Source organism: Hylaeus volcanicus, chromosome 3 (genome assembly GCF_026283585.1).
Source record: "Hylaeus volcanicus isolate JK05 chromosome 3, UHH_iyHylVolc1.0_haploid, whole genome shotgun sequence".
NCBI classification, from domain to species: domain Eukaryota; kingdom Metazoa; phylum Arthropoda; class Insecta; order Hymenoptera; family Colletidae; genus Hylaeus; species Hylaeus volcanicus.
In genome coordinates, this window is record NC_071978.1 from 10,005,219 (window position 1) to 10,027,541 (window position 22,323).

Genomic DNA, 22,323 nt, shown 5'->3' on the forward strand with positions numbered 1-22,323 from the left:
CATAACTTACTCGGTCGAACGTTGACCAATTCATCGGCAGCTCGTTTCCACGCGATGATCGCGACGAGTACTCGAATGATCACTATTCATGAAACGATGCTGAAATGTATTTCTATGACGCAAATTGAATGAAACACGAACCGGACGGTGAAAAAAAGAATTATCGAGCATATTTTGGCATTTACAGTAAAAAGAAAAATTGCGAAAAGGAAAGCATGTAGAAAGGTCTTATATTAGTTTAGATTTTAGGATAAGTACGTATTCTTGTATAATGAGTAAAAGTTTATGTACGTCTGGTAGTCCACGTGGCCATATGTTTCGTAAAATGATCTATAGTTTGATTAATTTGACTCTGCCAAAACGTGTTCTTATACCAAAAGCACAAACTACAATGATTGAGTCCCTAATGGCTCTGTCATGAATTTTTATATTACAAAGCATTTCGAAAAAAATGCTTTAAGTAACTCTTAAATAGAATTCAATTTCACATACGAATATTACATAAACTTGTTCTTGATCTTTTTACATGAAGAAATAATTTAACAGACACAAAGCCTAAAACACAATTTCAGGATTCATTTAAAATACAATATTCTTATATATTCTTAAAATATTTACCTACTTCACATAAAAACTATGAAATAATTAAACAATTCATTTTTGAAACTTACAATTAAACCAAAAACTCGCCAAGAACACTCATCATTAGAAACCTCGTCGACATGTTTGAAACTCAACGTCGAAATTAATTGTCCAAAATTAACGAGTCAAGGGTCGTAACAATTAATGAATATTTCACACAGCGAGAAATGTTATCTTTGACACGAATCACAGACGATATTATGGAGCGAAGTGGTAGCTTTTTACAAGATAATGACTTTCCGGTAAATTAGAATCGATAAGCCTCATGGGTATACCATTTCTAGATTCCACTAACGATCTTTTTGCGAGCGTCGAAGAGATCCAAACATAGACGACAAAAACTCGATGGAGGTCATCCAGTCGAACGTCGCTTTTCATTTCCGTAGGTATGGAAATTTTCCGTTCGTTCCATGGACAACAATTACGTCTTCTAACGCGCGAAAAGTCGGACAGGAAAGCAGCATCGACCATTAATCAGGGTCGCTTAATTATCTTAAATGTCACGCTTCATTTCAACTTTAGCTAATGAGGGGATATCTCCACTAGCATACCCTCTCAACACATTAAAGGGCAATACTCCTAAAAATTTCTAGAAGGCTAAAATCGTTAAAAAAATCCTCCTCTAAAGCGATTAATTCGTACCTGATTATATAAAATCATTATATTTATAAGTACATGTAAACCAAGCTAATTTTGTCTACGTTATATAAATTCTGTCATGTTATGATGAATACGGTTATGAAATATAATTATTTAAAAGTAAAAGGCAATAAATACGTGTTTACGCATTACTTATTTTATTTAGTTCAAGCCTGTATGTAAAAAAAATAAAAAAAACAATGTTAAAAATAATTTTATAAACTTTAGATCAATTCGAAATGATAAACATCAACATTCATCATAACTATCAAGTATTAGTGGGCTAATTCTTCTTCTAATGAGCCTAATGTCCCTTTCACTTTGAAAATCTTCATATTCAAAAATATTTTCACTCCATGGCCCTACAAAAATACCCCTATAAGGAGCTAAACTATAATTCACGTTGTAAAAAAACTATTCAACCTAGTAAAGCTGTTTGATAGAAAAATAACATTGTAAGCCTACCGCGATATACGGAAAGCGCATTTTAAGGGCACCGCGTTATAGAAGGCTGCGCTGTACAAATATTTTCGAAAACTCAGTAATCCCCGAAACGAAAGTATTTTTATTTATCCATTCTTGAAACCGTTTCGAACGGGGACGATATTTATTCGAGCGTTCTCGCATGAAGAATGCTTTCCAGCGCGACATTTTTGTTTTTCTACCGTTCGAAAAATTGCTCGTTTCCCAAATGGCCCATTTACCGCGTAGTTTGACACCGCTAGCGTCTGATGAAACGAAAACTCGGAAATCAACGTTCATTTTCGGACCGAACGTCGTTACAACTGATTCGCCCGGCGTTATTGTCGGTTTGTCGCGCGACTGCGGATTGCTTGTAACAAAATTTCGCCGCGCTGATAGAGCGCGAGGAAAACACGAGGTGACTAAACATAGCGAAACACGAGACCGCGGTAAAATGGAACAACTGTGTGAGGCTACCTGGCGCAAAATTTATAAAGATAGCATCCGGCGCAGATGACGTTCATTAGGTTCTTTATGACGCACTTTGCGGCAATGAACGATCGTAAAAGCGTCCATTAGCGGGATGTTAAAGTCCCATGATTTATAATCTGTCTTCAGTTCGTATTTACATGCGAAACAAGCCGGTTCGGTATCAATTAAATTCGGTTACGTTAACGGGCGGGTACTCACGTCGCTGCGGGGAGACTCGTCGATCTCGTACTCACTGGTGTCTGAAACAAAAAGCATAAAATACATTGTGTACGCGTGGAGAGTGCATCGATAATTGCTCGAATAAAATTAGACGCGGGGTGTAGGTACGCGGGGACGTAGAGGAATAGTCAGTTATCTGTATAAATAAGACCCACTCGCGTTTGTTTGTTTTCACGCTACGAGGAAACCGCTGGAGAGGAATCGCGACGAAACTTGGAACGTGTCCATAGGATCGCTTGACTTAAGATATAAGCTACATAACATCGCGCGAGGCTTGCACAGAGAGCCATCTCTCATGCTAGCCACATGGAAAAGAGTCTAGGTACAGGAGTTTTCAAAAGAAGCTTCAGGATTTTGAGTACAGACAATTATAGCCTTTATTATTTTTCGGATGAAATTTTTCATATGTTAATTCGACATATATGAAAATGTTACAATGCCAATTTAAAACACAGATTTTTGGTGGAAATTTACAGCCATGAGGCTCGTTTTACGTTGAATATGAAATATTGCAATTATTTTAAATTTCTTGTAGCTTGAACAACCCTATTTCGGATAACTTTCTATTTATTAACAGCTAAATTAAAAATTATGATTACACGTATTTACTTGTCACCTTGTATACTTTCTATAGGAAAAATAGGTTCCCCTGTTTTACTGCAATATAACAGCACTGACACAATTGGATGGTTTATAGATACATCATAAAATTAAAAGACTTTGAATTAAAACGTTAGAATTTAAAGCACTCTATTTTGTATACATAGGAAAATCACCATCGTGTCATAATTATTAATTTTACGTGACCTTAACTCAGTAATATTGTAATTTTCCATTTATATTTTCAACAAAATGATGAAACGAACACATCGTTGTTGCGCATGAAATTCCCTGGACGCCAAATTTCGGAAAATTATTTATTCTACATATAAATTTTAGTATAAAGTGTACCTCTCAATGAAATCGAAAAATAAATTATTTCTCGCTAAAAAATATATCAAAAGTTTAAAATGAAATACGAGCTCGTTTTCGATACGAAACGAATTTTTAAAAAGCCATTACTCCCGAACTCGAATATATCTTTACGATCAAGTCTCCCTATAATCTGCCGATTCTACTTGCAAAGGGATCATGAAGTTAACACGGATTAATATTGCTACTGTTGTAAAACATATATTATTATTTATATTTGTTATATTATGCTGTTAATTGTAATGTCCTATTGTGATATTATATTGCATCTTTTACTATTACAAAGTAAGATTAAAACCAGCACAACCACTATACCTTCTTCAAAGTTAGACACACAAAATAAACAAATAATCGCGCCCCAATTCTGTACAACACTGTAATCGAAATAGCGTTCGAACTACTCGCGATACTATCGTAAATAGTACAAGGATCGTCACGACAGGAATTTAACCATAGAAAGATTACTCATCGCCAACGCTATTTGTAGCTACTCTCTTCGCTCGCCACGTACGCTGCGCTGCAATGAAAGTAGACAAGTGCATTTAGCATAAACATTTTCCCGCGGTTCGCACGCACACTTCGAGACCATTCAGGCCGCGTATTACCATATAGATCGTAAGTGTTACGGCTTAAGACATTGCGTAAACTTTTAACTTTACAGTTTCACTTTATTTTTCCATGAGTGGCCCTAACGCTGCTTCAATGGTCGGATACACTCGGTATATCGATACTTTTAACCGCGTATGTGCATCTCTATGGTTTTCCTTCTTCAATGTGTGTAAATTGCCGGTAGATTGCACGATACTAAAACATTATGCACTTTTTTTTCAGTGCTGAAACTCGAAACGTTCAGGACGTTGACTATTCGATATGTCTACACACGTGACCGGTAAGAGGATGAGGATCCTCGATGCATGAATTTTAAATTCGCGAACGTCTACCATAAGTGGATTTCTGTTTGATTAAAAAATAATATTGCTGGTTAAATATTTACACGAGTTAAAATGTGAAGTTGTTCCTGGAACTATTTACAGAGATATTTTTGAGCCACTACGAGAGACGTCGATTGATATTTTCTATGATATTTTCTAATATAGGAAAGAAAGAATAAAATTGATATTATTTATATAAGAATAATTCAAGTTCCTTAGGAAATTATTCTTGAAGGGAATTGATGTAAGCCCCTGAATATCACAAAAATTGAGTTTTGTGGTCCTGAATTGATGAGTGATTCGAAATAAATTAAACATTTATGGATATATATTGTTTAATAACAAAGTTTCGTACGTAAATGTATACTTGGACCTTCTGATGTTATGAATGTATTAACAAACGAAATCAGATGTTAATCGCCGCTTAAAGATAAAGATTCTCCCAAAAAGAGCTTCAGGATTTTGTTTTTTGATGAAACACAAATGGTATGGAATAATAATGGTGTCTATAACCATCACAACTATATCAACAGTCGTTTCTGTTATTAAAAAAGCCCCTTTCGGAAAACCCATCGCTATAACGCGTCCAATTCTAAACTATTCTGCGAAAAAAAAAAGAAAACGTCTACAGCACAAATTAAAAATCACCCCTGGATATTCGAAAGTATAACTGTCACCATAACGACAAACGCAAACAAGTGATTGACATTCGAACTTCGAGCATCGATTTTAGTTGAAAAATCGGAAGGATGCCCCGCGGTTAAGATAGCTTTCATTCATGGTATCTTTTTTTTTCATGGGTCCATCAGTTGCATTTCAATTACACACATATACCCATAGCCGAAAGATTTCAGCTGAACTGTAGGCCAGAGCAATTCAATGGCGGGAAATCAATTTCGTGCCTAGCAATTTGTTTTTTCACCCGCAGCGATCGCGTCAGAATAATACCGACGATTCAGTGATTGTTCTGCGATAAGTCAAACAACGGAGTCAACGATACCTAGAACACAGGTTGGTCTTCTTTTGAATACTTTATGACATCGTTCTAACGTGTTTGGACTACTTGTTTTTCTATACGTAATTCGTTACATGCCAAAATTTGTTAGTCATTTGTTAGTCATTCGATGTTGTTTTTTCTCCGATGCAAGAAAACAAATAGATCTCAAATAGTGAAAATAAATTTTTAGTAATTTCATTAATTCCAGGGTCTTTATAATTATAATTTCAAATGGGTAGAGTGGTGTTAGTCGAACATCCATTAAAAGTAAAAAGTAAATAGTTGAAATATATCTAAACCAAAGAACAGAGTAGCTTAATATAAGCATAGATAAATGTATGTATTTTAAATGAGCATTAATTAACCTTGACCGCAGTAATTTTTAATATGCCCAACGGCTATTCTTTTGTACAGAGTTAGTAATTTTTATTGTATTTTAATAATATATTTAATCTTCACATTTTTCTTTCTCATTCTTCTTCTACAAGAATAATTTATCTTTCTACATATTTATATTTTTTCAGAAGAGACTTTCATTCTTTAATATTTATCGATGAAGAGAATCAAAATGGTACAGGATTGAAATGTTTATTAACGTTTATTGAGCGAAGCTATTGAAATCTTAGGAGCTAGAGAAATCATATAAATTATTGTCACACGTAATGTTTGTTGTGCTTCTAATAATCACAAAAATATTACAAAACAATTACAGTGCACTTTAATCGTGGCACAGCTTCGTACCTTACAATTAATAACATACTTAAATAAATATAAATATCAGTAAAAAATGTTTTTCTGAATAACCTATAAATGTGAATAAGACACTTGATTTGTACAGCCCTATTGGGTCCTCGAAAAATATTCTGAATGAAAATTAATTGTAATTTAACGAATGTTCCCATTTAGGCGAACGTCGAAGCAACGTCCCACGCGACGGACTGAATTCCCTCGAAGCATCTTCACCAAGGTATCCTTGCAACGAGGTAAAAATTCATAAGTGCATTCGTATGCATCGTCCACCGGCCGCGAGTCCCGTCCTATCTAAACCGAAGTTCCCTCTCAAAATCTCGTTTCCAAAATTGCCACATTTCCACGAAAAAGAAGACGCAACTTTCGCCCCTTTTGCAAATCCACTTCGGACTCGCCGAAGCAAAGGAGGGTCAAAGTGCAACGACGACGTGTCGGCTTGAGCGCAAATATTCTTCGCGACGATCCCTCGAATATCCGGCTTAAATCCACGAGGCTTCTCCGTGGCTAACGTTATTTAGAAAAAAAAAAGAAAGAAAGAAATATCCCGAGTTCTCCGCTCCTCTCCACCATCTTTCCCCTTTTATGATTAATCGTCTCACATCCGGTTCCGATGCTGCACGAGCCCTGGGCGCAATACCGCGATAGTGCATTATCGTGTACCAAGTCATGCTTTTGTCCGTTGAGAGATTTGGTTACAAGTGCAATCGATCAGAGATACTATCTAATTACTATAGCCTCGTAACGCAGTGTTAATGACGTAGCACAATGATGTTCGGTTCAGGACGCATGCGATTACGAATCGTGGACATTCATGTCCTATCGATTATTACACTGGATATGCAATTCGAATGCGATCATCTACATGACACCCGATGCTTATGAATATATCAAAAGAGGAGAAAAAATAAATTTTACAAAATTAGCATTGCAAAAAATTTGCATTTTTCAAGAACGATATTCCGATCGTGGAAACTTTATTGGCGTGAATGTAATGGAGCTAGAAGAGCGCCGTTTCACGCGGTAAAAATGCTACAGCTGAGACATTTATTTCTATAGTCAAAATGAAATTAATATTTTTCCACCTGGAATTGTTCCGAGTGCAATTAAAAACGTTGAAGGGTTAAATACGGTAACAGGGAAACGTGGTGCTGAACGTAATTTTTCTTGAAGTGCAGCTGCTAATTAACTTTTGTTTTTTAACGATAGAACAATGTGCTTTTATTATTACAGATCAAACAATTCTTTGAGGGAAAATTCATACATTGTTGGATGCTATAAATGTTATTAATGAATCCCTATAGAAAAGAATTTTTTAACGAATTTTAAAACGAGGATATAATTTCGATAATAAAATAGTAAATTTTTGGAATTTCTCTGCCCTTGATCATACATTTAAGAAATATAACTAAATTCAATACAATATCATAGGAAGATCATATATTCGTGATGTATAATTATAAATTTTCTTTCATATTAAATTTCACTTAATTTGCTACAAACCAAATTGATATGATCACTCATTGAAAAAATTAATTACTACAATGTTAGTGTGAACGGGAAAGATTTAATAAGACTTGTGATAAACAAACTGTGATGATGTGACGATGTTCTCTCTGCAATAAAATACTGTCACCTGAGAATCTCTACGAATCAACAGTCCCATACATTATCTCATACTTCTGGTTTGACGTGCGGCACCGCACTTCCTGAATGAAAAAGTTTATCGCAACAGAATGAAGACAGCACATAAAGATACCGGTGGCTGAGTGGAGACCGCTTCAATTACATTCAACGGCAGTTAAATTCCGTCGGATCAACAGACTCCGAGGCTGGCAGAACGCCATAGAAAGTTAATTCGCCCTGGCGCCGAATTAATTCCTGCGTATAAATATATCACGGTTCCAGGAATTTATAGTCACGTGGATTCTGCGTTTTCAACGCACCTTGACTTGAACCCCCTCCCCCCCTCCCCCGACCCCGACCCTTCGCTCCTTCCATTTTGCGTTCCCTTCCTATAATTCTCCTTGTCCTTTATCGCGTTGCTCTTCCCTACTTTGCAATTCCGCTTTTCCCCTGCAAAATCTGGCGGGGGAGGACGGGAAAAGATGGAGAGGAAGACCAATCGCGATAGGGAGAATGGAAACCTATGTTGAATTGCAAGTCCAGGTTCGTTGAGGATTATGCGAGACGTTTCTAAGTATAATATTATCCAGGAATGGATAAAAATAATTTTAGGGAGATTCTTTGATTGACCCTTACAGACCTGAATTATTTTTTTTTTCTCGTACTAATGTAGTTAAATTGTTAAGGTTTTGGTCAGGGTTAGGTCTGGGTTCGTAACCATTCCATAACTCGGGAATCTAAAAAACATGGTCTTGGAGTTGACAATCTGCATGTAGCCAAGTTGCTTTGAGCGCAAAGAGTCAAAATAATTACATCAAGCAGTACCTATATCTCCCTCTAAAACACACCAGCATCAGCGCTACAATTTCCAATGATCCCGGCCATAAAAGAGCTCCAAGCTTCGTCCCAAAAACCACAAAGACCTCAAAGATCTCCAATTCCCTTCCCTTCGATCACGTGCCAGTCGTTGCAAAAATTACCGTTGCAAAACCCGCGGCAGGGGATCGGCGTAGATGAAAGAAAATTAGGAAAAGGAGCATGCATCGTTGTGGCGGAGTACACAGACTAATTACGGGATAACCTGCGGCGCGAGCTCGTATATAAGTTCTAACGCGAGCGGCGCTTGCAAGGACGTGGATGACGCCTCGCCAGTAGTAAAACCGCGTATTAAAATTCCGGACGTTCCGTGAAATACTGATCTGCGTCGAGGGTGGTACCACAAAGGTACACGTTGGATAGGTAGGCGGCGAAGTATACGGTTTGGAGGGAGGGGTGGGGGTGGGGGGTGGCTCGGCGCGGTGAGGGGTTTTCCAGAAAGGGGAGCTAAAGGTGGCGAGATGCGCCGTTGGTACTGCCAGCTCGTGCCCCGAGGGATTAATCACGGGGCATTATGGCGGTGCCGGCTCAAAAGCGGCCAAGGAACGAACAGGGCTGAATCATAACTCAACCTCCTCAATCTCCAACCGTATCTGCTAGGACTCGCATTAATAAGAGCATAAACGCTGTATAATTTCAAAGTAGGCACTGTCGGCAGCCAAAGAGCCACCCTTTCGAAGCTCTTCGTTCCTTCCACCCCCCCACTGCCGCCCCGCTTTGCCCGTTCCACCTGTACATACACCTTTCCAACGAACGATCTGCTGCTACCCTCCTACCCTCACCTCTTGCTGCAATGCCGAAGCCACGATGCTGAACGTGCCAGGGCATGCAGCAGATTCGCCTTGAGCTTTTCGCTCCTGGCTTGCGAGGAATAGGTATTACTCTCTGGCATTAGGGGTTCATAAGTGAATCCTTAGACGATTTAAGGGTAAATGTTCAAGAATTATACGCGAGGCACGGTGACCGAGAAGTCAATTCAACAACCTCAACTATCTCGCGTTCCTCCTTCAACGTTTATTCTCTATAAACCTGAGATATATGCAGGGTATGGGAACTCCGTGATTATTTTTTAATGAGAAATAATGTAGCTGTAAAAAAGGTAAATGTCACGTGATTGGAATTGATGTGTGATCAGTATCGAATAGTTGGGTTTGTTTGTTTAAATGTGTTGTTTCATTTTTATGAACAATTTTCACAGGGTCATTGATTTTTCAACCTTAGGTATAACGATCCAATTGTAGAAAACAGTATAAATTATAAAAAAAAGAAAAAAAGAATGAATGAATGAATAAAATAAAAATATTATCGCAGAAGCAATTATTATACATACTGAGACAGATTTGGTTCCATATTGTAAAAGTGTATCAACAAATTCTGTATAATTTTATCATTGTTCCTGTGAAGGATCATATTTTGCAGTCGTGTAATAAATTATGTTTGAATCGACCTGCCTTAATGTGCTCGGTTAATTTTAAATATATTAACGTCATAGCTGAAATTATATAGAGTTATACGTTAGTGTTGACACTGTTTCTAATTTGAATAACATTTACCTACCCCGAAGTAATCGATGAATGCATCAACCCGCACACAAAATTAATTTAATTTTCGGGGCGTTGTTTGAATTAACTAACGGCAAAAACTTCGGTTTTCTGGCTCAGCCAAGTTAAACATCGTGGCTGACACCCTTGGACACTATGAGGCAACCAGGCTCCATAGCCTGCTAATTAAGCGCAAAGTTGAAACTCTAACCTATAGTATACCGTAATCTGATTATGAATTTTGGTCATAAATGCAATATTACACGGCTGCAAGGAAACTGATAAGACAACGCTTTTGTTTACCTAATCCTCCGGGTTCATCCCAAAATAAGCGAAAAGCGCGAGGACTCGTGACTTCAACCGTTGGGATAATTTGTTTACCTTTCGTCGTATAACGAGCATAAATGCGGCATTATCGAAGTGCCCCTTGATTGAAATTAATCCGCGTTTCGAATAGGAGTGACTGATTCGTTGCTTGTTTACGCAAGTGTAGCCAATTTACGTAATAACGCGAACGAGATACTTGAAGAAGAACCTCGCATTAAATGAAATCGAGAATCGCCAGAGGTAAGTAATACACAGAACAAACGCGGATAATGATCCAATATTGTCGATTTCCGTGGAAGCCCATTATTATACCGAATATATTCATTTCAGCCCTGACAGCGAACTACCCTCACGGAATAATTACGTCACCGGTACTGGCGGAGTATACACCTACAACGGAAACTACTTACTGAAATTCTGACGCAAATACACAATGGCAAAGCTCATCTTGCATACAGGATCAAGCACAAGACACGAGAGTTTGGTAATTTAAGCGAAATACAGTCTATTCGATCGATTGACCCACTGAGAACGCAAAAAGCCATTAACGCTACTGATACACCCAGGCGAAGTGCAATTGGTTCGATTAAAACTGTAGAATTTATTACTGTCAAAGGAGTACTTAACGAAAGTAAACGGGCAAATATACGGTTTCTATTTAGAATTCGTCTGAACAGTATAAACTTTAATCATACCGTTAATGGCAAAAAGAAATTGAGAGCTACGTAACCAGCGGGAATACAACAGGACATAAATATCTCTATTTTTACCGCAATAATAAAAATTACTTCCTCATTTATCCTTATTAGTTATTTTATCGATTTACTTTTCTAACGGACAGTATGATTAAAATCTTACTATTTTCTCTACATTAATACGAAATTAACAATAATTTTTTTTTCTTAGAAAACAATTTAATTTGAATATAATTTTTTCTAAATTTAATTGATGGAATACAATTACATTCGAACGACAATTTACAAGTAACTTTTTCTTAAATTCGTGAGATACTTATTAATCTAGGACATATTCATGCCAATTAAGGTCATTCCAATGATTTAGTTTTATAAGTAAAGATTCGAAAGAATCAAGTTTTCTCCTATATTAACTAGTTACCATCGTTTTATTTTGAAAATAACACTAATTCGATTATTTCACCGGCTAACAAATTCTCGTGTATGATCCTGCAGTAAACGCGAAACTCCATGCATGTTCCATGCTTCACTTTTAGGTTCAAAGGACTTTTTTACTTTTTCCAGGGTCAGTTGTTTTTATGCACATGGTTTACCACAAAAAAGAAACAGGTTTCGTGTCGAAGAGCCAGTTAGATGCCGCAATGGAATTAATGGAAAATCTGAATAGGTCCGTATGGAAATTTATTTATATTTATTGCAATCCATCGTGTATAATTAAACGCATTGTTTCAGTTCGACTAAGTAATCATATGACCTTAATTATTTATGAAACAACTTATTTAATCACTTTATACCAAGCAATGATTTTCATTATTATACCTCAAAAATGCTATTCGTCGTGTACAAGTGCGCGATTCATAAACAATATAAATGAAAACATAATAATATAAATATTAACATTAATTATGTAAATAAAACATTTTACAAGTCCTTCAATTAAAAATATTATTAGTCGAACACGAGTACATTTTACGTAATATATATAGATAACATATTAGTACAATTATACATTAACTATCAGATATATTACTAATAAAAACTTACCACTTCAAATATATGTGTAATACTATGTCCAATATCGGCATATCGAACAACTTTGAAAGTTGGAGAGGCAATATTGCCAATCCGCAGGAACCCCATTCTTGCTAATAGACAATTATCGCAATATCGATCAATACACCTCGGTTTGCCAACTTTCGCCAGAATTGATAAAATGCAGCGGTATACATTCTTCAATAAATAATTGCGAAAATAGTCCAAAAAAACCATGTAAAGTTCTTCAACACGCCATTATTAAAATATTTGTAATCACGGTATCGCGATATTACATTTAATTATAGTGCTTTCATGACGTCAATCATCTCAAACAACAAACAACTCATTAATGATGATCATCCCGAGTGTATAAACGCACTAATTAATCAGAACGTACCAGAAATCAATGAACGACCGGTAGCTGTTAAACCTTTGACTGCGAATGGCGTCTATATGAGTCCTCGCAAATTAGACTCAGAAGGACGTATATGTTCGTCCATAGAAAGTCACCGTATAATATTGGAATCCAGTAACCAATAATCCTTCGTCGCGAGTATAGCGAACTAATCAGCTGCGAAATACTATTGAGGTCTTTGGATATAAGAATAAATATTACATTATAAGATAATTGGTTCAGATAGGGTCAGAAACTGTAAATAGATAGAGTAATAGATAAAACTGCGTGTTCATAATGGAAGGGTAACTATGTAACTTCTTCCTCTGTTTTATAAGCAAATACGCGTATACTTTGCCTCGTTATAAATTCTGTCTCAAGTTCAAGGCTATTTTACAAGAAACAGAGAACAATATTAGAAATAATTTCGTGTTCAGTTAACGAGACGTTTCGTGATATAAACAGTCATAATTCTGGTAATTTTGAGACATTTAAAATATAATTTAATAGAAATATTCGAAAGGTCTTAGGCAACAACAATATCTAAAACTAAAATCTATAATGTTTCTTAACCCTTTGCAGTCCAGTTTTTCTGATTTCAGAACAGATCTGTCGAGTCTCGCTCGACATGGAACAGCAAAGGGTTAAGATAAACGAATATAAATAAATGATGGTCTCGATTGTTCCGTCCACAGCGCGATTCTTAAACCTTGAATCTTCGGAGTTGTAGGTCCCCTTACTCTAATTTCAAGGAAGCTTGTGATTTCGGAACGTCAAATATTGCGTGACTGATTGATTCATCACTCGTGCACCCAGCAAAATTCTTCAAAATGCCCCGTACATAGGCGTGAACTCGATGATCCTTATCGCGACAAGAGATTCTCTCTAGTAAATTCACACTTATTGTTCCAAGTAAACAGGCAGCGATGACGGTTGATGGGAGCGATTCCGGAAGGGAAATCGGGTTTCGGGTATCAGAGATCGGCTGGTCGTCGTGTAAAGACTTGTAAACCAGCCGTGCCACCGGCTCTGAACTCCGTGTTCAAACAGCTACAGATAAACACAAACATGACGCCGAGAGTCGGGTATACGAGCGTCAGGGTTGATGGTGAGGGGACGCTTGCGCTTTAGGCTTAGCCCGTGCTCAGATGCAGGGGGTTTCTTCTTATCGGGCGAGAAATATATTGGGTTCCGGTTCGCGTTACGTACGATCTGAAACCTCATATAGTAGGCGTGTTCGCGTAATTAAGCCGCAAGAGATTTGCATACGATCCGACAGATACACCGCGCCGGTCGCGTGGTTGCAAATGCCGCGAAGAAGAAACCCTCCGCGAGCGGTTACTGCTCCTACCAGACGGTTGTTAAACACGTTTTTGCCACGTCGGCGGCGAGATGTCGCGCGGCAAGGCTGTAAAAATTATTCAATTTAATGGAAGTTTGGAGCAGGGACGTAATTAACGCGGAAACAGCGACGGGGACAATACCAAGTATTTAATTGTGCAATTATAATTGTGAGGAGCATCGGGGACAAACGCCTGCTCTTTTTAAGGACGGCTGTGATCCTCTTTGTGTTACGTAATTATTACTTTCCTGGCGCTTTATGCGATAACTTTCGAGAGAACACCATTGCTGCAATTTTGAAAATATTGTTGGGAGCCAAATGGTCTTTAAAATTTACTTCACGATTTTGTCTAAGAAGTTTTATTAATTCTTCTCAGATATTCGGAAGTTGATGCAAGGGACTTGCGATGCAATGAGTTTGTCATCACAAGTCTATTACCTTCTTTTCAGAATACCTTTTAGTAACTAAAATTTAGGTAAGGAGTAACTAAATTAGTGAGGAACACTAATTCGACCTGGTTCGAATTTTGTCGCTCGGTCGCGCGACATTTCAACGTGACCATATCGATTACTTGGCCATACGAATCGGCATGCTGTGAAGGTCACCGCTATTTTTTAAATGGAACGATGGGATTTTTTGGCTTATTATGAAAGCTGACATTGAGTCGCAATCATCGAGCTGTAATACTTGGTCAATTGTTGTAATATAAAGCCTTAAATTGGAGTTTGAATTGAGTAGATTTAACACCGTCGGCCAATCGATCGACCAAAAGCAAAAATTGGTTTGGCAGTCAACGTATCAACAGAGCTGGGAACGCAATACTGGAGGCTATCTATGCAACAATTCAACGGGGCTATGTGGCAAAAGTGCAGTATTTCGTGGAAAGGGAATAACGTTTAAAAGCGACCTTTCGCGGACCGGCGATGACTTCCGATTACCACGAATCGTTCTCCAAAAATACATTTTTGTGTGTTCCGCCCCCGAGGGACAATGGCGTGGATAGCGGTGAAATAAATAGGAGAGGCCGTGCATAGAAACAGCCCCATGCCGATTCGATAAAACTGCATCGAACGTTCGATGCAGAAACGGTGTGCGTGCGTTTGTGTGTACTGTTGATGCGCAAAATGAGAATCCGGTAGGAAAACGACGCCGTTCCAGCAGGTGAAAGGTGGTCGGTGAATAACAATACCTGGGAGCGGTGGTTTTTCTACAAATGATGAAATAATTTGTCTGGATTATTCTCTATGCTTCCATTTGAAAGAAAACCGAACTAAAGAGGCGTGCGAATAGCTTTAGAGGTTTAAGAATTGGTATGCGAAATGGAGCATTATAATTTACAGTAACATTTGAACAGAGAATTAAGTTAAATTGTAACAAAGCTAGAACCTCATGGAGTAAGACTTTTATTCGAAGGAATATTGTTTCTCGGATACAAATTTATTCAACTGAAAACTTTCTTCGAATCAAAACTTATTCGAGAGAGAACTGATTCGAATATAAATTTATTCGACCGAGTTTTTATTCGAATGAAAATTGTTTTTCGAAAGAAATGTATATATCTGATAACTTTCTTCACATAACCATAAATTCAAGTAAAAATGAATTGCATACAAATTCAGTAAAACGAAATTTCATTCGAATAAATCATTATTCTCAAGCGGCCTTTCCACCAAGAGTCTGGTGATCCAAGAATTTTCTTCGCGAGAAACGCCGACAAATACGCTTTTATCCTTCAATTAAATCGCCCAGCCGACATACTCCAATTCCGAAAGACACAGCAATCGTCGGAAGTATCGCAGCGAAGAGTAATGAAGATAATAGAACAATAACTGTACGTCGTTTGTTGGCTAAAAGCATAGTGACAAAGGACCGCGAAAAAGCTCTATAAAATAATTAAATTTGATTCGACTGATAATTTTCCCTCGATGGTCCACTCGAGATTGCCGCTAAAGCTGGACACAAAGCTACCACGCGGTCCCCGCGTCATTATATTTCTCGCAATTATCCGTAGGATGGCACTCGGCGAGTCGTCGAAAGAAGAGGAGAAAATAAAAGTGCCCATTGAATCGTTTCATCAGTTCGTTAAAAAGTTGCTGCCGTTGTTTGGCGGTGATTTCTCGTGTGCCGGGGAAACCAACGGTCGCTTTTCCACACCAGCTTCTCATTCCGCGCAATAACAACGGTGTCTCCGGCCATTTAGACCGGAGAAAATGAGCAAACACCCCCCCTCTCTCTCTCTCTCTCTCTCTTCCTCTTTCTCTGGACAATAACAGAATCCACGATCACTTTGTTTGCGTTAATTTTCTTACTCCCGCTATTTATCTTCTACGCTGGGAAAAGTTTGTTCTTCGCGAAAAATAACTACGCGACGCTTTCGCCGGTAATTTGTTTATAGAGAGAAAAGAATAATCAAACAATAGCCTGGAAGTATTGCCTCAACGATTAAAATATTTTCTCGTCGTTCAAAAACGTTTCGATACCCCGTGGACTATGAAAGGAATCTCGAAAAGCTGGCAAAAATTCGAGGTCCTTGTTCACCAGAAATTAATTGAAGCCCTATCGAAGGTAAAGAAGATTGGTTGGCCTTTATAGCGATTTAGACTTCGCCGTATTCGCGTACCATAATGGGACATGGTGCAGCTCTCTCTTTGTCTCTTAAGGTGAATATTTACGACAATATCTTTACTATTTGTGCAGGCTTTTAATTAAAAATTTAGTCATGGTTGATTTGAATATTAACAAGTTAGGACACATTTGTAACATTAGTGTATATTTGTAGTTGGAGGTATTTAATTGAAATAAAAAATTATAAAGACAGTTTAATCCAGGTAAGAATAATATATATAAATGAATGAAAAATCTAAATATACATGAACGATTCAAAAGTTGAAAGAAAAATTCATGAGCGGAAACAATTAGTTTCGATAGAAAGTAACAAAATTTCCTGTGTAAATTTAAAGCTTGCTTTCACGATTTTTGCTCAAGTTGAAGTACATATAGCTGTGTCTATAAAAAATAAATCCTGCTTTGAAACATAGAATAAAATGTATTCAATAGAGGGTTGACAAACTGAATATTCCATTGGTGGTCCATAGAGTTGCCAACGTGTTAATATTCTGCAAATTATGTAGGGAATTCGAGATTCAAGGTATCTACTTGCATTGTACAAAATGCCACCGTTACTAGAATCATCTATACATCAGAGTACTGAAACGGTTTAAGTGTTTAACGCGCGTTTAACTATTCACTGAGAATCCCTCTGATGTGCACTTAATGATAACGTTTGGTTCAGTAATCGCGATTGGCTGCATTCGACCGAATGTTTACCACTGTCTCTGTATCGTTTAATATGTTCCCTACTTTTATTTATATTAAGGTAAGGGAAATTTTGATAAATTATAAATTTTGTGGAATTGATACTAAAATATCTTTTATTTTTATTTTCTGTTGAAAAATTAAAATAAATACTTCGTTACATGTAAGAAACGTAATGTCTGCTTATTTATCATACATACTGATATAAATGTAAATTTAATTGTAATGTGTCCCAATCCTGGTGTAATGTCTGTGTTATCATCTAGGTTGATGTAGCTAAAATCACTTCTCCCGTATTTAGGTTGAATAGTAATTTGAATCTTGAGTAGAAAAGTCAATATGTTGCATTCATCGGTATCTACGTTCTCTTATAACTTCTTTTTTTCGCGAGCTTTAACGTCACAGCAACTGTCGATACTAGTTATCAATTTTGCCATTTTCTAACAGTGTTAGGCAATTTTAACTTTATGACGGGATTTTACCAATTCTGAGTGATTAAATTTATAGTATTTATTAAAATTATTATTGAAATAAAAAAAAAAAGCTACCATAAAAAATGAAATTATTAATCAAAGGAATTAAAGTCTAACATAATATTAATGGGAAGGTATTAAAAAAATAATTATAAAGTATTCACACAATAATTACCGCTTAACTCTGGTTTATAAATTAAATTGAAATTACATTAAATTGGTTTAATCCTACTTAGTTTAATCCTATTTGCCATATTTCATTCAATTCTATTTCTGATTTCACGGTGCTTCGTAACGGCGAACCGACAAATACGAAACGACTCGCAGTAACATAATCGAGCTGGAGTTTCACTCTCAAGGAAATTGCGTATTCGGCAACGGGTATTGCGTCGCATTTGATAATTACGAGGAGTACCAGCCATAGTAACGTTTACTAGATTAAGATCTGACCATGCCCACGTTGGGTAGGAAATTATCAGAGGGGTCAAGCTCTTAGATTATTAAGCCGATAGTTCGGGTGTGAAGATAGAAGAGCACCTGAACTACCATCCAAAAGTACGACGCCGAGTTAACTTATTGCTTGCATGATACTTCTAATGGCGCGAAAAAAACATCACTCACTCCCTGACAAATAACTTCTGCGTTAAATGTAATCACTGAACAATCGAAATCATGAATTTCAGAACAGCCCCAAGACTTCATGATAATATTCAAGTTATTTCCAAACCTGTTTTCAATTCACTCAGACTTATCTGATGAGAAGATAATACAAAAATCAAAATTTAGCATTTTTTAAGAATTTACCCTGGAATCACTTTCTCCCGTGTAATAACCAACAAAGTTTTCTAGAGTGACAAGTGCAAAGGGTTAACCCAGAGAACGATACCGTGCACGTATCGCGAAGTTGGAAATATTTTCGAATTAAAAAGTATTCCAGGCTCGCTGAATGCAAAATAGACCGCTTATTCAGAAGATCGGGACAAGTTTCTGGAACGAAACGTGCCGCGATTTCGTAGCTCGAACGTCGGTCCATGATTTCTTAAAAAACCAGCCCCACTGTCCGCGCGAAAAACGTAACATGAATTTATATTTCTAAATGTAAGACGGGGATCGAAAGTTGCGTGGCAACGGTGGTAGCTTCGCCAGGGCGGCAATTCGATTAGAGTCACTAGACGATAGTCCCAACTTTGGTTACATCGCCTTGAAGTTGAATTCGCAAGAGTTTAACTTGCTCGATTATCTTTGAGGCTTGCCAAAGTGCTCCGCGGAGGAGTGAAATTTCCGGACGGGGTTTGAAGAGCATCGTTTTCCTGGCGCTTGAAGAAAAATCGTTGATTTCGACGCATAGTTTCGACTACTCAAGGGAGAAACTTTTTGGAATATTTCAAGAATTTTTGGTTGTTTCAAATAAGATATATTAAAGAAAGAATAATAAATTAGTATGTTTAGTAATATCGAGGCAATTTTGGGGTGGTGTTTCTCAAAATTAGAATGTTCATTCCTCTAAAATAATGTATAAGTGCTGATAATTTAAAGTTTAGGCATTTGGTTCGTTAATTTTGTTTGTGTTATTGTAAATGAATAATAACTAAAACGTAAATAAAATAGTTCTTACTATAATAATTTATTCTTCATAGACGTTTCTTATTTTATTTTATTTTATTTTATTTTATTCATTTTATTGCAGATCGATAAATTATAATTTTACTCGGGCAATATAACGGGAAACATTCAAAAGCCGCGACCGAGTAATCTTCTCAACAAATATCCTGCCTTTGAATCTGATTTGTGATCCGATTGGATTATCCGAAAACAGTATTCGTGAATCGTGCAAAATGTTAGTTGACATTGTGCAGTTATCACTGTTTGTTTTCGGAGAGAATCAATGCCAATATAGTCTGTAACCTGATCTACGAATCAAATTTAATTTGAGATAACGAATATAATTCGAATTGTTTTAATTATTAACGAGATACAGGAATGCTTGAACGTTTCATTGATTAAATATCCGATGAAAGAAAAGCGAGTGAAACTTCAACAGTTTAAGGTTAATTTAAGTTTACAGACAAGTTTCATATTTCATTTAACAATTTGACCTACTTATTTTTTTAGGAATTGAAGGCTTCTCGAAGACATAAGTAACCATGATGTACAAAAAGTTATGTATACTGTCGACCAATAGTTTCAGTAACACTTCTTTTAAAAGTTCACAATTTCCTTGAAATGTAATGTAAATTAAAGAATCAAGTTTGAAAATTGGAATTAATAAATATCTTCAGAACTAATGAAATTAAATTATTTTACGAATAATACGACGCTTCATTGGAATTTTCAAAAGAATTAAAGAAATATTTCGATCAAGAAAATCAAATCCTTGTGAAGCTACTTTGTCATGAATTACATTTCGAAGTGTTGAAACACGCCAAGATACCAATTACGTTTTGTGAATACACGATACCGGTTACAGGCTAATTGCAAGGCGCAAAGTCTGTTATCAGTATTTTATCCAATCGACCTTTTTCTGGAACGGCTCTCGTATCGTTGCGGCTCGAACTACATGCGAAACTTACATTTATCTTCCTCCAGCGTTCAACCAGCTAGTCTTAAACGAGTGCTCTGTCTATTTGGAGGACTAGCGTTTAAATTTCATGGAGTAACAATATTTGCATTTTCGTGACGTAACATTGCGAGAAACAGAATAACAAACTATGCGCGAGTGAGCGGCCTGGTATTTGTTTTTTCGTTCGTAAAATTAGAACTGCGGGAAAAATTCCTGCTTAGATTTTGTCCCCTTGAACGGCTTCTCGGTTACACAATTTCCGTTTGAAGTATCTACAGTCAGTCGAAACAGATTCCATTATGATTGATACTTCGATCTGGAATAATAAATTTGTGGAATTCCCAAAATGCAATTGTGATGTTCAAAAACAAGATCTGCATTGTATAGTTTGACAATGCCCATAATTTTATTCTTGAAGAATAAAGTTCATGAAATGTCGGAGAAAATTCAACGACTATGAGACTTTTACTTTGTGAACTCCGTAGTAAACAAACGTCTAGCGGATTTAACCTTTTCGCGCCCGCATTCTCAGGAGCCTACCGTCCCTCACATTTAAAGATTTACGAAAAAGGATATCAGGATTTTGTTTTTCGACATCATCTTCCACGATTAATTATAATATAAAGAAATTACTTGATGGTTATCCAAAGATTAGTGTTTTATTAACAGAACAACCTATCTACCGAGAATTATCTAAAATAATTTAATAAAAATATTCCTAGCGTTGATTGCGTGATTACTAGTAACAGGCTTCAGACTTGGTAATCAACAAAGCTCCTTCTTTCAACCCCTTGCAATGAATAATCTTACGGTCAGTTCTCTGTAGGTTATAAAATACACTTCTTCAAACATTAAACTAAGGTTTCTGAGACTTTCATGACATTCTTGAATGCAGATAAATTTTTATCAAATAAATACGTAACCTCCATTCTATTTTGTTTTTCACGTATTATAAAATGCACCATAAAATGCTGAATTTTAAAACGATATATTTTGGGGACTAAATTGTAAATTGATTTTTTATTTCAGAGGAGTACGTATCAATACTTGGCCCAGATTTTCGCAAAGTTTCAGAAAACTGAAATCATTTTACATTCCGTCGAATTCCCTTAACCGAGAAGGGCCGGAAACGTTTCGATCTCACGTTCCAATATATTTAAATGCTTCCATCGGACAACATTTCGTACTCAAATCGGATTTATATTCCGGCGAGCAATCATCTATGAAATTCGCGTTCATATTTCCTTTCGGTGTACCGTTAACCCGTCGAATTTATGAAGTTTCGACGGTCGTTGAAGCGTTCAGCGCTTCTGTTTCTCCTTGGGTTTCGACTCCGGCGAGTGTTGAAACACGGATATCCAAGTGGCTCGAATATTTCCTCGATAAAGTGCACTGGGTTAAGAATAATTGGAGAGCCCTCCTCTCCCCTCCCCTATACCCGTGCCACCTATTCCCGATACGTGTGTGTGTGTGTGTGTGTTTTTTTTTTCCCTCGCTCTCCGTATATATGTACGTGTATTCCCCAAACGGTTTACTCGGTCAACGGTATCGACAAGTATAAATTAAGAAACTTTATTGCCCGTAGAAATGGTGCAGTGCGACGTCTGCGTTCGTAAATGGCGTCGTCGTGTATACCCCACACTAACCTGCGCATATGTATACCAGGGACGCACTAACGAGGCAGTAAATTCTACATGTTGGACCGCTAATGATTACCTGATATCATGAGCTAATGGAGGCGGCAGATGTCGTTCCCCTCCGCCGAAATTTTATTTCGACTTACATCGATCCCGATGTCCGACCAGGCCCAACCAACTTCGTTTTACGAATCATCCTAATAATTTGCATCGGTGGATTTCTCCCAAAGGTCGGTTCGATTAATGCGCCGGTGGCTGATTTGACCGCGTTGATTTAATAGACCCGTGCGAAAGTTATGGCTTCGTCGTAATCGGCGTGCACAGATGAATTTTCATTAAATCCAAGCTGCGGATTCGAAAAGTGGACTGATTTCCTGAATCCGTTTAACTCGATCGGTTT

General features: G+C 37.1%; 1 protein-coding gene across 2 annotated transcripts in view; it reads right to left on the reverse strand.

The window, feature by feature from the left end:
* Positions 1-22,323, reverse strand: part of LOC128874440 (uncharacterized) — a 346,195-nt gene that overhangs the window by 221,782 nt on the left and 102,090 nt on the right. For both annotated transcript variants that reach the window (XM_054119240.1, XM_054119241.1), the window contains exon 3: positions 2,434-2,474. The gene's annotated coding sequence lies outside the window, so the exon portion shown is untranslated. The remainder of the gene's footprint in view (positions 1-2,433; positions 2,475-22,323) is intronic.